The sequence below is a fragment of the Delphinapterus leucas genome, chromosome 6 (assembly GCF_059928025.1).
Source record: "Delphinapterus leucas isolate spDelLeu-1000000601 "Yukka" chromosome 6, BTC_Dleu_Yukka2, whole genome shotgun sequence".
Taxonomy (NCBI): Eukaryota; Metazoa; Chordata; class Mammalia; order Artiodactyla; family Monodontidae; genus Delphinapterus; species Delphinapterus leucas.
Window position 1 is genome coordinate 124758791 of NC_143134.1, and position 13242 is coordinate 124772032.

Below are 13242 nucleotides of genomic sequence, written 5' to 3' on the forward strand. Positions count from 1 at the left end.
TCTTTAATAAAAGAGTCACGGGTTTGGGATTTATTAAATATATAATAATAAAAATTTTAAACAGTTAAAAATTTCAAGTGAACCTTTTTTCCTTAATATTAACCTTTTTGTGTTTTGTGAGGAAATAATGATTTATTATTGTTTTGGTAGAAAGTTTAGGATGTCCTAGCCGTCATGGTATTGTTCTCTGTTGAGTAGCCTACTTTGAGTATTCTTGCGTCTATGCAGTTCCATCTGGTGGCCATGGTCCCCATCGCTGCTTCCACTGTGTCCTGGGCCGGGCTGCTGCTTGCCAGGAGCTTAGGGGTTAGGACCTCCCCTGGCCTGGCCTCCTTCCCTCAGCCTGGAGCCACCCTGGGGGAATGCCTGGAGGCCGAGGCGCCCATGCAGACCCTCAGGCCCCTGGGCTCAAGAGAGGGGTGGTTTCTGGGCAGCTCAGGGCAGCGGGGCCCCTGAGCATGGTGACCCCTCACACTGCACGTGCCCCTACCTCACGACTGTGTGGATTCTTGGTGCTTCTCAGGCCCTTTTTGTTCATATTCCAGTTCTACATAGAAACTCCATACAGTTACATGAATAAGCATACAAGCCAAAATCATGTTTATGTCACATAGGTTTACTTTTTGTGGATTAGGGAGCTTGTCGTTTGGCAGGCTTCTTGTTGAGTAGACTTTATTTTTTATTTTTAATTAATTAACTAATTTTATTTTTGGCTGCGCTGGGTCTTCGTTGCTGTGTGTGGACTTTCTCTAGTTGGGGCGAGTGGGGGCTACTCTTCCTTGTGGTGCGTGGGCTTCTCATTGTGGTGGCTTCTCTTGTTGCCAGGCAGGGCTCTAGGCACGCAGGCTTCAGTAGTTGTAGCACACGGGCTCAGTAGTTGTGGCACACGGGCTTAGTTGCCCCATGGCATGTGGGATCTTCCCAGACCAGGGATCGAACCCGTGTCCCCTGCATTAGCAGGCAGATTCTTAACCACTGGACCACCAGGGAAGCCTGAGTAGACTTTATTAAAATCAGAGCAGTCAAGCTGTTACTGTGGGTTACAAGCTGGGATACGGACCCTGTTCCACCAGTTTGAATGGGTTGTTTCTAGATGAGGGGCCATCTCTGTAGAAAGAACAGCTGTCCGTGTTCTTTGCAGCCCCTCCGAGGAGCTCCAGGACTCCGATTGTGGCAGGTGCTGCTGTCCTCAGGAGGAGGAGCGATGCTGTGGCTAATGGCGTGTCACATGGAGGTCTTTTTGGTAATGTGACCTCCTTGGCCGGAGTTCTGACTTCAGAAATCAGATGTTGTCTGTATGGAGGAGAGTTGTGTTGTGCTGGCGCCATCACCTCGAGCAACAGTGAAGGTTCATGTGCTTTCATGTGTTTTTTTTTGTTTTTTTAATCATTTACCTTGTGATAGTAAGAATCAACTCAGTAGTAGCTATTTAATTATTTAGTCTAAGGACTGGTAACATGCAGTGACTGTGTGAAGTTAGTTATGCGTCAGCTCCTAGGTGTGTGGCCTCAGTCTGTGGGCCTGTCCCCCGGTGTGTAGGACACATGGTCCCCAAAGGCTGTTGAGCGTTGCAGCTTGGCCTCCCGAGCTTGCTTATCCTGGGGGTCCTGCCCCAGGTAACGGGGGCCTGGGTCAGGGAGAGCTTCCTTTCTCTTACACAGATTAACATGAAAAGGACCTGGGGTTATTCTTCAAAAATCTTTTTAAAGCATTTCAGTCTTAGAAGGAGAAAACCTGTCTGTTTAGGACCCTTGCTGAGCCACAGGGCACGTCATTTGTGTAAGGGAATGAAGACCTTTAATCTCCAGCTCTGTCCTTTATCTTTTTTTTTTAATATAAATTTATTTATTTTGGGGTTGCGTTCGGTTTTCGTTGCTGGGCACGGGTTGCAGTGAGTGGGGGCTACTCTTCGTTGCGGAGCACGGGCTCTAGGCACATGGGCTTTGGTAGTTGTGGCACGTCGGCTCAGTAGTTGTGGCTCGCGGGCTCTAGATCGCAAGGTCAGTAGTTGTGACGCACAGGCTTAGTTGCTGCGTGGCATGTGGGATCTTCCCGGACCAGGGCTCAAACCTGTGTTCCCTGCGTTGGCAGGCAGATTCTCAAGCACTGCGCCACCAGGGAAGACCCTCTGTCCTTTATCTTTATGGCTCTTTCTTAGAGGAGTTTACAAAAAGCTACATACAGAGGAGTGTATTACGTGGAGATAGATGGTGCTATTGCAAATCCCCTGTGAGTCCCTCAGTGGGTCCTACGTGGGTGGTCTCTCACCAACCCTGTGTGTCCCCCCAGTGACAATGCGGTAGATTCTCTTTTTTTTTTTTTTTTTGCGGTACGCGGGCCTCTCACTGCTGCGGCCTCTCCCGCCGCAGAGCACAGGCTCCAGACGTGCAGGCCCAGCGGCCATGGCCCACGGGTCCAGCCGCTGCGCGGCACGTGGGATCCTCCCGGACCGGGGCACGAACCCGCGTCCCCTGCATCGGCAGGCAGACCCCCAACCACTGCACCACCAGGGAAGCCCCGGTAGATCCTTTTGTTCACATTGGTTAAGGGAGAAGTGGTTCCCTAACAGTATTTGTAGAATCCCATTTATATAATCTGTGTCAGTTACAGCTTTATGAGCATATTTGCACAGAAAAATGTTTGGGAGGTTATAAAAAGTGTTAAAGGTGTTGGCTTATGGGTAGTTTTCACTGTTTAATTTTTCCCAATTAATTTCCTTTACTTAAAGAATAAAATTATACAATGATATATGAATTTTTCTTTTGAAAGTCAAATCCTGTTCAGGCAGGATCTCCCCTGTTTGCCCCTCACACTCCAGCCCACATCTTCTGTCATGATGAGTTAGATGTGGGTCCTTCCAGATCTTTCCCTGTGTTTTACAGAGAGGTGTTTGAACCCACCCACAATACAGTATTGTTCTGTATGTTTCCTTTTTTTTTGGACTATAAAGCTGTTTTTCTTTTTCTTGTGAAATACTTTCACACGTAGTAGAAAACTGCAAGTATAATACAAGAGATTTTTTTCATGAGCCGTTTGAGATCAACTTGCTTCGTAGATGCCCCATGGTTCCTAGATGTGGTGGCGTATGTTTCCTACAGATATTCCTCTACCATCAACATCAGGAAGGCAATAATATATGTCTCAACATATATTTGTATGATGGTATGCATTTAGCACTATTAGGCTACATCCTATTTTTTCTTTTTTTACTACACAAAGTAGTATTTTCTGATTTTTGTTCTTGTAAATACATTACATCTCTCCTTTAAAGGGGTCTTTTCTAGTAATTGGATTGGTTTTTTTAAAGAAGTTCATGGTTGCATCTATAAGGGTAGGTTTGCACACCTCAATCTTTTTTTCCTCTCTTTTTTAATGGTAAAATATACTTAAACATAAATTTGAACCATTGTAAGTGAGCTTTGTGTTGGCATGAAGTACATTCACAGTGTTGTGCGACCATCATCACTGTTTCTAAAGTATTTTCATCACCCCGAGAAGGAACTGTACCCAGTAAGCAAAAATCTCCCTTTTTGCTTTTCTATCTTTATGAATTTACCTAAACCAGATGTTCCGTATCAGTAGAACTATATAATATTTGTCATTTTGTGTCTGGCTTACTTCGCTTAGCACCATGTTTTCAAGGTTCACCCATGTTGTAGCATTTGTCAGAACTTCATTCTTTTTTCTGGCGGAATGATATTTTGTGTTCATCTGTTGATGCACACCTTGGTTTTTTCCATCTTTTGACCATTTTGAATAGTGCTGCTGAGCATATTTGGACAGGAGTCTCAGGCATTCCTTGGGTGTGTACCAGGAGTGGAATTGTCAGGCCATCTGGGAATTCTGTGTTTAGAGTTTGGGGGTGGCACCAACTCTTTTTCACAATAGCTGCATCATTTTGCATCCGGCCAGCCGTGTTTCAGTTTCTCCACGTGCTCACCAACATGTGTTCTGGCCCCTCTTCTTCATGAAAGCCCCCAGGCGGGTGCCCATGGCTCCCGTCGTGGGAATAGCGGTTGTGGGACCACCAGCCGCCCTGCCCTCTCCAGTTAGGACCATGTCCCTCTGCCTCCCGGACTCCAGGTGTTTGTGCCCTGACTCCTTCAATGTGGGAGCTCTTAAAATTGTTTCTTTCCCTGAAATATAAATGAAGCACAGTTTACTAAAATTTCACAGGAAATTGGTGATTCTGTTGAAGTGCAAAATAGGCAGAACTAATGAGAAGCTTGACTGGCTGGGCTCTGGGAGAATTTGGAAATGACATGAAATGAGAACTGTAAAAAACACCAGGCCGATCTCGCTCAAGGTGCCAAAATATTGTCAGGGGAGGGCCCTCTGTTGGCATTTATGAAGTGTACTTATCCTGTGATACCTTGGGATATTTCTGATGGCCTTTCATCACTATATATTTTTTTCTAATCAACTTAAAAATGTTTTTACTTTAGAAAGGAGTTCTTACAACAATAAAAAATGAGAAAACATTCTTTTAGATGTGTCTGTTGCGTCTAGGAAAGAATCAGATGACCTTGTACATTCACCTGGACTGTACCCACTCCGTGTGTGTTAGAAACGGCTAGTGGACTTCCCTGGTGGCGCAGTGGTTAAGAATCTGCCTGCCAATGCAGGGGACACGGGTTTGAGCCCTGGTCCAGGAAGATCCCACATGCCGTGGAGCAACTAAGCCCACGAGCCACAACTACTGAGCCCGTGTGCCACAATTACTGAAGCCCGTGTGCCTAGAGCCCATGGTCCGCAACAAGAGAAGCCATTTCAATGAGAAGCCCCTGTGCACTACGCCGAAGATTAGCCCCCACTCGCCACAACTAGAGAAGCCCGCACGCAGCAGTGAAGACCCAATGCAGCCATAAGGAAATAAATACATTTATTAAAAAAAAAAAGAAAAGAAAGAAATAGAAACAGCTAGTGATGCTCTCAGGCCCCATACGTGAAGCTGTGGGCACTTGGGGAGGAGCTGGCCTCAGAGGGAACAGATGTGTGTGGACAGGGCCAGGGTGGCTTTCAAAAGGGGTCGTGGGATGTGTAGACTCCAGAACAGTCTCAAGTTTGAGAGTTGGGTGGGCTTGGCGGGGTGGAGTAGGGCCAGGCTGCGGCTCTGCCCTCCTTCAGCCTGTCCGTGCCTTCGGGAATGGGGCCAGCAGAGGTTGAAGGGAGGTTGGAGGAAGAGGTCAGTGGCAGAGGTCTGGTGGTGGCTGTTCATGTGGGGAGATGGTGTGCGTGGGCTGGCTGAGGCTCGGGCCAGGCTCCAGGCTGGACTTGCCTTTGGACGTTTGGATTTGGGGGTGACTGTCAAGAAGGAGTTCGGCATGTGGCAGACGGTACAGATGTCTTCGTGATACATTTACTACGTGTATTGAACAGTAAGGCTAGCTGATGTCTGTTGGGCACTGATGTGTCACCAGTGGCTTCAAGCATTCTGCACTGTCCTCAGGTGAGAAAGCAGCGAGGCAGCGGGAGGTTTATGTGACCTGACCACACAGGTGGAGAAAGGAGGAGCTGGGACGGGATCACGCGATGACATGGCAGGTGGCAGGGCTCAGGTTCACTGGTGCCTGGCGCTGGCACCTGCGAAGGGGTGGGGCGTGTACTGTTCTCTTTCGACACAGGTATCTTCTGTATCTTAGATCTAGTTTTCCACTGGAATTTTCTGAAGAATTTGTTTCCATCACATACAAAAGTAGACAGCTTGGGCCTGTGCGCTGATTGGTCTCTCAAAGCGCATCATAGGTGTCATGAAATTTCCACCTCTACACTCTGTGTATTGTTTTTTTAAATATAGACATTTTTGACATAACTACATGTCATTTTCATTCCTAACAAAATCCACAGTAATTCAGTATCATCCAGCCTTTTTTTTTTTTTTTTTGCGGTGCGCGGGCCTCTCACTGTTGTGGCCTCTCCCGTTGCGGAGCACAGGCTCCGGATGCGCAGACTCAGCGGCCATGGCTCACGGGCCCAGCCGCTCCGCGGCATGTGGGATCTTCCCGGACCGGGGCACGAACCCATGTCCCCTGCATCAGCAGGCGGACTCTCAACCACTGCGCCACCAGGGAGGCCCCATCCAGCCATTTTAAGATTTCCCTCCAGTTATGTCAGAATGTCACTTTACAGTTGATAAGTTCAAATCAGGGCCCAGCATAGCCTGCACTTTGCATGGTTGTTCTGTTTAAGTTCCTCAGCTGTAGCTGTCCACCATCGGCTTGGTGAGGAAACTATGTCAGTGGTCTTGCAGAATGTCCCGCTTTCTGGAATTCTGTTCATGATTTTTTTAGGGCCAGTGTATTGATGAGCCATGCTGCCCACTTTGCTTTTTATATTGGTAACCTAAGTGTGATAGATGATGTGATACTGAGTGATTTCCCCTGTGATAGTTTTATGTTGCCGAAACTTTGGTTGAAACTGAGTCAGTAAGAACCTGGAGTTTGGAGTGGACTGACTGACCCTGGTTTTTAGAGTGGCGCTCAGTGTGCTGAGTCCTTGTGGTGCAAGTGGGGCCTGAGTGAGGCACGCAGCTGACTGTGCCCTCTGCCAGCCAGGCGTTCTGACTTCTCACGGCGTCCAAGGTTTTCACCTTGATGTAGCCCAGGCTCCGTGGAGTACAGGAGCTGGGAGTTGGCCAGCCTTAAGTCCTGGGGGAGGGTCCTGAATCTCCACCGCATCCTGTTGGGCTGTGTGCCTGTGGGCACCCATGCCCGCCACCTGGCCACGTGGCCCTGGGGCAATGTCATGTACAGTGGGAGCGGCAGCGTGGTGCTCCCTGTGGAAGGGCCCGAAAACCTGATTTTGTCAGCAAACCACATTGTGGCAACGGGACTATCCAGATTCATTAGAGACAGACGTGTGAACTAGGACGTCAGCGTGTTTGTGGTGTGACTGTCCGCTGCGAGGGAAGTTATACTGAGGGTGAGTGCTGTGTACTCCACTCCCTGGTTTGTGCCTTTGGGACAGATGCCCCCTCCAGCCCAGTGCTTGCCGGCCACCTCGGGAGCTTGTGGCTCGTTCTCATTTTCCTCCACAGTCAGGTCCAGTTAGTGGGGTTCAATCCGTAGAAGCTTGGGGCGTGGGGTGCTGAGTGGCGAGGCCCGTGCTCTCCGGGGGGCGGGGGGGGCTTCCACAGCACCTGGCGCATCTCTTGGTTTGCCACGTCTTCCCCGTGGATCGGGGTCCTGTGGGGAGACCTCGGCTGTTGGGCCCAGGCTGGGCTTTCCCTGACCCCGGTGGGGGGCCTCCCGGTGGCTGGGAGAGTGGAAGGAGGAGCGCGCCACCTGAGTTGCCTGCTGCCGCCGGGCACAGTGCCCCGGAACTCAGTGCCCAAGACAGCAGCGATCCTTGTCCCTCTCAGGGGCCAGCGGTTCCGGTGGAGCTTAGAGGATGGCTCTTTTCTGGCCCAGGAGTCTGGGGTCTCAGCTGGAAGACTCAGCACTGGGAGTGGGTGCATCTGAAGGCTCTTCACTCACACGCATATTGGCACTCAGCTTCTCCTGTGGTCCGGGCTCCTGCGTGACCTGACTTTAGATATCAGGGGGGAAATCACTTCAGCCGCATCTCAGGGTCCAGGCCCAGTGAGTGGCCAGGGCACACAGAGCCCACCTTTTGGGGGGAAGTGTGAGCACCATCCAGTAGCAGGGTGTGGAGGATGGGAGACATGTTGGTTTGGCCATCTTTGGAAAAATATAGTAGCTGAGAGAGTTCTAGGTCAAGGGAACAGCGAGGAGGTAGCGCCTTTGGTTTTCTTCTTTGCAGAGAGGCCAGTTAATGGTTAAGTAACAGATGGAAAGGGAGTCTGTTCTGATATTTCAAAATCCCTTAGACGTAATGTATGGGGCCACTTTGGAATTAATTGTGTTTTCCAAATTTAGGAACTAACTCTCCTTTTTCTGCCAAGGGGAAAAACAAAAAGACAAAAGAGGGACAAGGAAATCTGTGAGATATTGAAAGGATTCATTCTTTTTCTCCCCACCCCTTTTGATAATTAGCTAGTGAAATTGGCATGTGGAAAATAGTTTAAAATTAGGGGGTGGGCGGGTAGCGCTCTACATCTCAGAAGTTTCTTGGACTGCAGATGCGTCCCATCTTTGAGAACCTGTTTGTTGCTTACAGCCCGGCGTTGGCATCCCTGTGGTTCTCAGGGAGGGGATGCCACCGCTGGTCCAGGCCTCGGGCAGAGAGGGGCAGATGGTAGGTCGGGTTTGGCATCTCCTGTTATGGCTAGAACCAAAACCTCTCTCCTCATGGGAGAGAAGGTCCCTTTTGTGTGCCCTGTGCTGGGTGCTGTGCAGTGGTCTCCAGGGCGCAGGCCGAGGCAAGCCTGGTGGCCAGTGTGGAGGAGGGGCTTTCCTTTCAGTAGTCATCAGATGAGCTGAGTGAGCCACGCCTGCCACGAAGATGATTGTCGAGAGGGTTTCTCCTCCTTTCTCTTAATATCGTGCTGTTGTTGGGTCTCTTTATAGCTCAGGTAGATAAGCCCTGAAAGCTGACATCCCCTCTCCCAATCCAGCACATGCGCCGCACAGCCCTCTGGAGCCAGGATAGAAATGCTGGTGGCCAAGTTGGGAGGGCAGCAGTTCCCTGGGGGCACTGACTGCATCCTTTCCCGCCTCCCCAGCACATGGAGCTGTTTTACATGGTTCTAGTCGAGTTCATCTCAGATTCTTTCCGAAATGGCTTTTGCTGCTTTTAAACTTAAAATGTGCCTGTAGCACTTAAAGATGAACCTTCTCAACCTTTGTGTTTGAGACAGGAGTTCTGTGCAAATGCAGGAGTGATGTGACGTGCGTGGATGCCAAGTGGCCTGGGCCTGCGGAGGCCGAGGAAACAGTCAGCTCTGGCTGGAGGCGGGGGATCCAGTCCTGCAGCTTTCAGGTCTGAGGCCCGACCGCAGAGCTGGCCCCACAGCGAGTGCAAGGTCTGCAAGCCGCTGTGTCAGCTTTTGTGTTTTTCTGGAGCTGGCTCTCCTGCCCCGTCCTCGGGGTTGGCCTGGCCCTGGGGGTGGTCCAGGGTCCCCAGCACACCATTTTGAAGATGAAGTATTTGGAGGCAGTTTTAACTTTCTGGTACTTTTGTGACTATAACCTTATTGTTGAGGTTAGCACTTCTGTGCAGGGAGTGTGTGGGAAGGTGCTCACTTCTAAGGTAGCTCGTGGTTGGGTCTTCGAGCGGTCCCGCTGTGGGAGCCTGGAGAGGTCGGGACCCTGTGCTCCCTCCCCTCAGAGGCCTTACCCCTCCCCGCTGAGCGGGTGGGGGTCTTACTCTCAGCTCCCGGGCAGGGCAGCAGGCGCAAAGGGAGGTAGAAACCGAGCTCCCTGGTGATGGTCGTTGTCATGGTTGTTGTTACTGGTTTGTGGACGTGACCACATCGTCTTTTTCTTTCTTTTTTTTTTTTTTTAATATTTATTTATTTATTTGGCTGCGCCGGGTCTAGTTGCGGCACAGGGGATCTTCGTTGCGGCATGCAGGATCTAGTTCCCTGACAGGGATTAAACCTGGGCCCCCTGCACTGGGAGCATGGAGTCGTAACCACTGGACCACTAGGGAAGTCCCTGTCTTCAACATGCAAATTGAGAAAGTTATTGAAATCTATAATTTGTCTATAGGCTTGTCCTTTTAATACACATTATCTAAAATATATCTAGCCCTTACTTACCTTTGAATTTTAGGAACCTTCTAAGGGGTAATGTCAGAATTTCTATGATCATTCTCCCATCATCCGTTGTTTATTTAACAACAACAAAAAAGTCAGCAGTGTGGTAGAAATTGATGGGTGGGCACCTGGGAGGCAGAGCGGTGGGACCCTCTTGCGCGGGGAGTGAGAGTCTGGGTCTGCCCAAGGCTGTCACCTGGGTGGGAAGGCCCCTCGCCTCTCAGGTGAGCAGGTGCAGGTGCCAATGAGGAGGCTCACGGGTCTGACAGTTAAGTACAAAGGATTCCTTGTAATTTTCCTGGAGAGTTCGTGGAGATTCCTCATAGAATCCTAACCTTAATGATCTGTGCTGTACCGTTGTCCATTGGTATCTGTCGGTTGTCCCTTGGTATCTGTCGGGGATTGTTTCCAGGACCCCCTGCAGATACCAGAATCGTGGATGCTCAAGTCTCTTATGTGAAATAACAGTGCTATTGTTTGCATGTAATCTAAGCACATCTTCTGTATACTTTAAATCGCCTTCTGATTATTACTTGTAATACTGGATACAGTGTAAATGCTGTGTAAACAGCTCTAAGTACAATGTAAATGTTGTGTAAACAACTGCCGGCGCCCTGCAAACTGGCAGGTTCAAGATTTGCTCTTTGGCACTTTCTGGAGTTGTTTTCCGAATATACTTGATCTGCAATTGGTTGAGTCCGCGGGGGTGGAACCCTCGACACAGGGGGCCAACTGTGTGTGTAACAAAAACTGTCTTTTTAAAAAGCATGTAGAAGCAAATGTTGTAAACTGAGGCTAACTGCATCACGACAAATTGCACTTGGTGCTCATTCTTCTCATGTCCAGTGATGTCCAGTGGGGGCGGATGGGGGCCCTGCGCCTTGAGGAGGGAACGCAGGCTACCTTGACGTCACCTACAGATAGCGCTGTTGGAGCGGCAGGTGGTTCCTACGTGCTTGTTCTGTGACTACACTTAGTGGGAGGGACACCAAATAAGTGGTGCTGCTGTGAGAACTGGTACAAGATATTTGTTTTACTCACTAAGAAAATCTGAGTGAGACTTAGTAGATGGGAGTCTGCGTCCCCGTGATAGAAACGCGGTCGCTGTCTCCTGTCCTGTGACATCACTACAATGAACACAGCCACCCGCCAGTGTCACCTAAAGATGACTTTAGAATATGACTTCTCTGGTCTTTGCATCTGGGTATTTACCCCCTCCCCCACTTTTTTGTTAAAAACAAACGACTGTACACTTTTTCTTGGGAGATACTCTCTGTAATATCATGCAGCCAGAATTGGTTGCCTGAGTGTACTTCAGCTGCTTCTCATCTTCCATGGAGTTGGGGGGTCTTTGCTGCACAGATGTGCTGTGTGGGATCTGAAACCGGTCTGTGTCGCTGGCACAGGTCCTGGCCGCTGCCCTGTGTGGAAGGGTGCCCTGTTGTCCCGCGCGTGGGGAGCAGGCAGGGTCCAGAGCAAGGCGAGGCAGGGCGGGTTCTTGGCGGGGCAGCTGCGGGGTGGTGGGATTCTGGTGTCTGAGCGGCCACAACCATACTGAGGGCTGTGTGATTGGAAGTTAACTTGAGGAGCGTTGACTGAAACAGGAAAAATACGCAATGTAGGAGCCATGAGCTGAGTTTTATTCCGGATCTTACCGAGGACTGTAGCCTGGGAGACAGCTTCTCAGTAGCTCTGAGGGGCTGCTGTGAAGAGGTGGGGGAGCGGCCAGGATCTGTGTGGTCTGGGCCAGGGGGTGTGTGCAGTCAAGCACACATCTCCGTAGAAGGTAACTGCTAGTCACGGGGAAGGGGTATTTCCATTAATGATTTTAGCCCTTTCTTTCTGTGTATGGAAAGAGGCAGGAATTTGGGTTCATTAAAATTCTTCTGAGATATCTACTCTCTAAGGGGCCTGTTTTTCCAAAGCACAGAGAGCCTCTCAGGGTGCGCTCTCTGTCTGCAGTGGCTCAGACTTACCCCTTGTAGAACGGGTGGTGGGTGTGTTCTTTCCTTTTTTTTTTTTTTTGCTGTACACGGGCCTCTCACTGTTGTGGCCTCTCCCGTCGTGGAGCACAGGCTCTGGACGCACAGGCCCAGCGGCCATGGCTCATGGGCCCAGCTGCTCCGCAGCACGTGGGATCCTCCCGGACCGGGGCACGAACGCGTGTCCCCTGCATCAGCAGGCGGACTCCTAGCCACTGCGCCACCAGGGAAGCCCGCGTTCTTTCTTTTACATAAGGATACCTGAAGACCCTAGCAAGACTTTTTTTGTTTTTTCACCACCTTGAGATGTTTTTATTGAAATGCATATGGTATGGGTAACAAGCGACCTCCCTGTGGTCCAGGTGGGACCTCTTCCCCCAGAGATGGGTCAGGCCAAACACCCCAGTGGGGCAGACAGTCTCCCAAGTGGTAAAAGGGAGCCAAGTTAGGGAAGGCCTCCCATGCCAAGGCATAAGAGATGGTGTGAGAGCAGGACTTCATAATTCCTTTGGTTTTTTTCCTCTGCATTTTATTTTCTTCTGTGTTCTATTCGCTTATGAAGAAATTGTTTGATTAATAATTCTTTTTCTTTTTAGGAGTATGATTTCACAGGGCAGAGAATATTGCCTTTTGAAATGTAAGCATTGCCATTTCAGAATTACAGAAACCTAGGGTCCTCTGTCCTTTGCTGATCCTCACAGACTCAGTGTAGGGCTGCCAAGTTCAGCGAATAAGAATACCAGATGCGGGACTTCCCTGGTGGCTCAGTGGTTAAGAATCCGCCTTCCAAGGCAGGGGACACGGGTTCGATCCCTGGTTGGGGAAGTAAGATCCTACATGCCGTGGGGCGGCTAAGTCCGCTGCTCCAGAGCCCATGCGCTGCAGCTAAGACCCGATGCAGCCAAATAAATAAATAAATATTTTTTTAAAAAAGAAAGGAAAACCAGAGCCTGATACATATTAAAGTGGTGAAGAAAATTAAAAAAAAAAAAAAGAATACAGGATGCCCAGTTACATTTAAAGTTCAGATAAACATGCTAAAACACGGCTTGTCATTTATCTGAACTTCAGATGTCGCTGGACATTCATGTCTTGGGCAGCTTGTTGTACCCACTGCCCTGTGTTGGCCTTACACATCCAGCACGGGGTCAGATTGTACCTCACCTCTTGGGATGTGTTTTTTCCCTTAGGGTTTGTGTATATCGAAATCTGCCAATTTGCATTTAAGGAAAAAACTTCACAAACTGGTAAGTTTTCTTTCTTTTTTCTCCAGCCACATCAGCTCTTTAGGATGTGAAAACTGATGCTCCAAAGGGTAGAGTTTGTTCTTCTGGGAGGGGCGGTCAGACCCAGCTCGCAGTGAGCATGTGGCTGTCGCACTCCCCAAAGGGCGTGCTGCCGCTGCCGCTCACTGGCCATTCTGGCCACCTCCTGGGCAGACTTTGTACCCCCGCCCCGGTGCCTTTCAGCTGGATCTAACTGGGATTTTATCAGAGGCGGTGAAGAAGTCGAATGAGGGTCTGGATAGGCTGGTGGAGGGACTCTTACTGTGAGCAGTTCTGGCATCATGGGGTCCCAGCTCCAGTTTTACTGTCAAAAACG

The 13242-nt window shown here is 49.7% G+C and overlaps 1 protein-coding gene across 5 annotated transcripts in view; it reads left to right on the forward strand.

The window, feature by feature from the left end:
* The window catches only part of EHMT1 (euchromatic histone lysine methyltransferase 1), a 147500-nt gene that overhangs the window by 48710 nt on the left and 85548 nt on the right, over window positions 1–13242 (forward strand). The window lies entirely within an intron of this gene.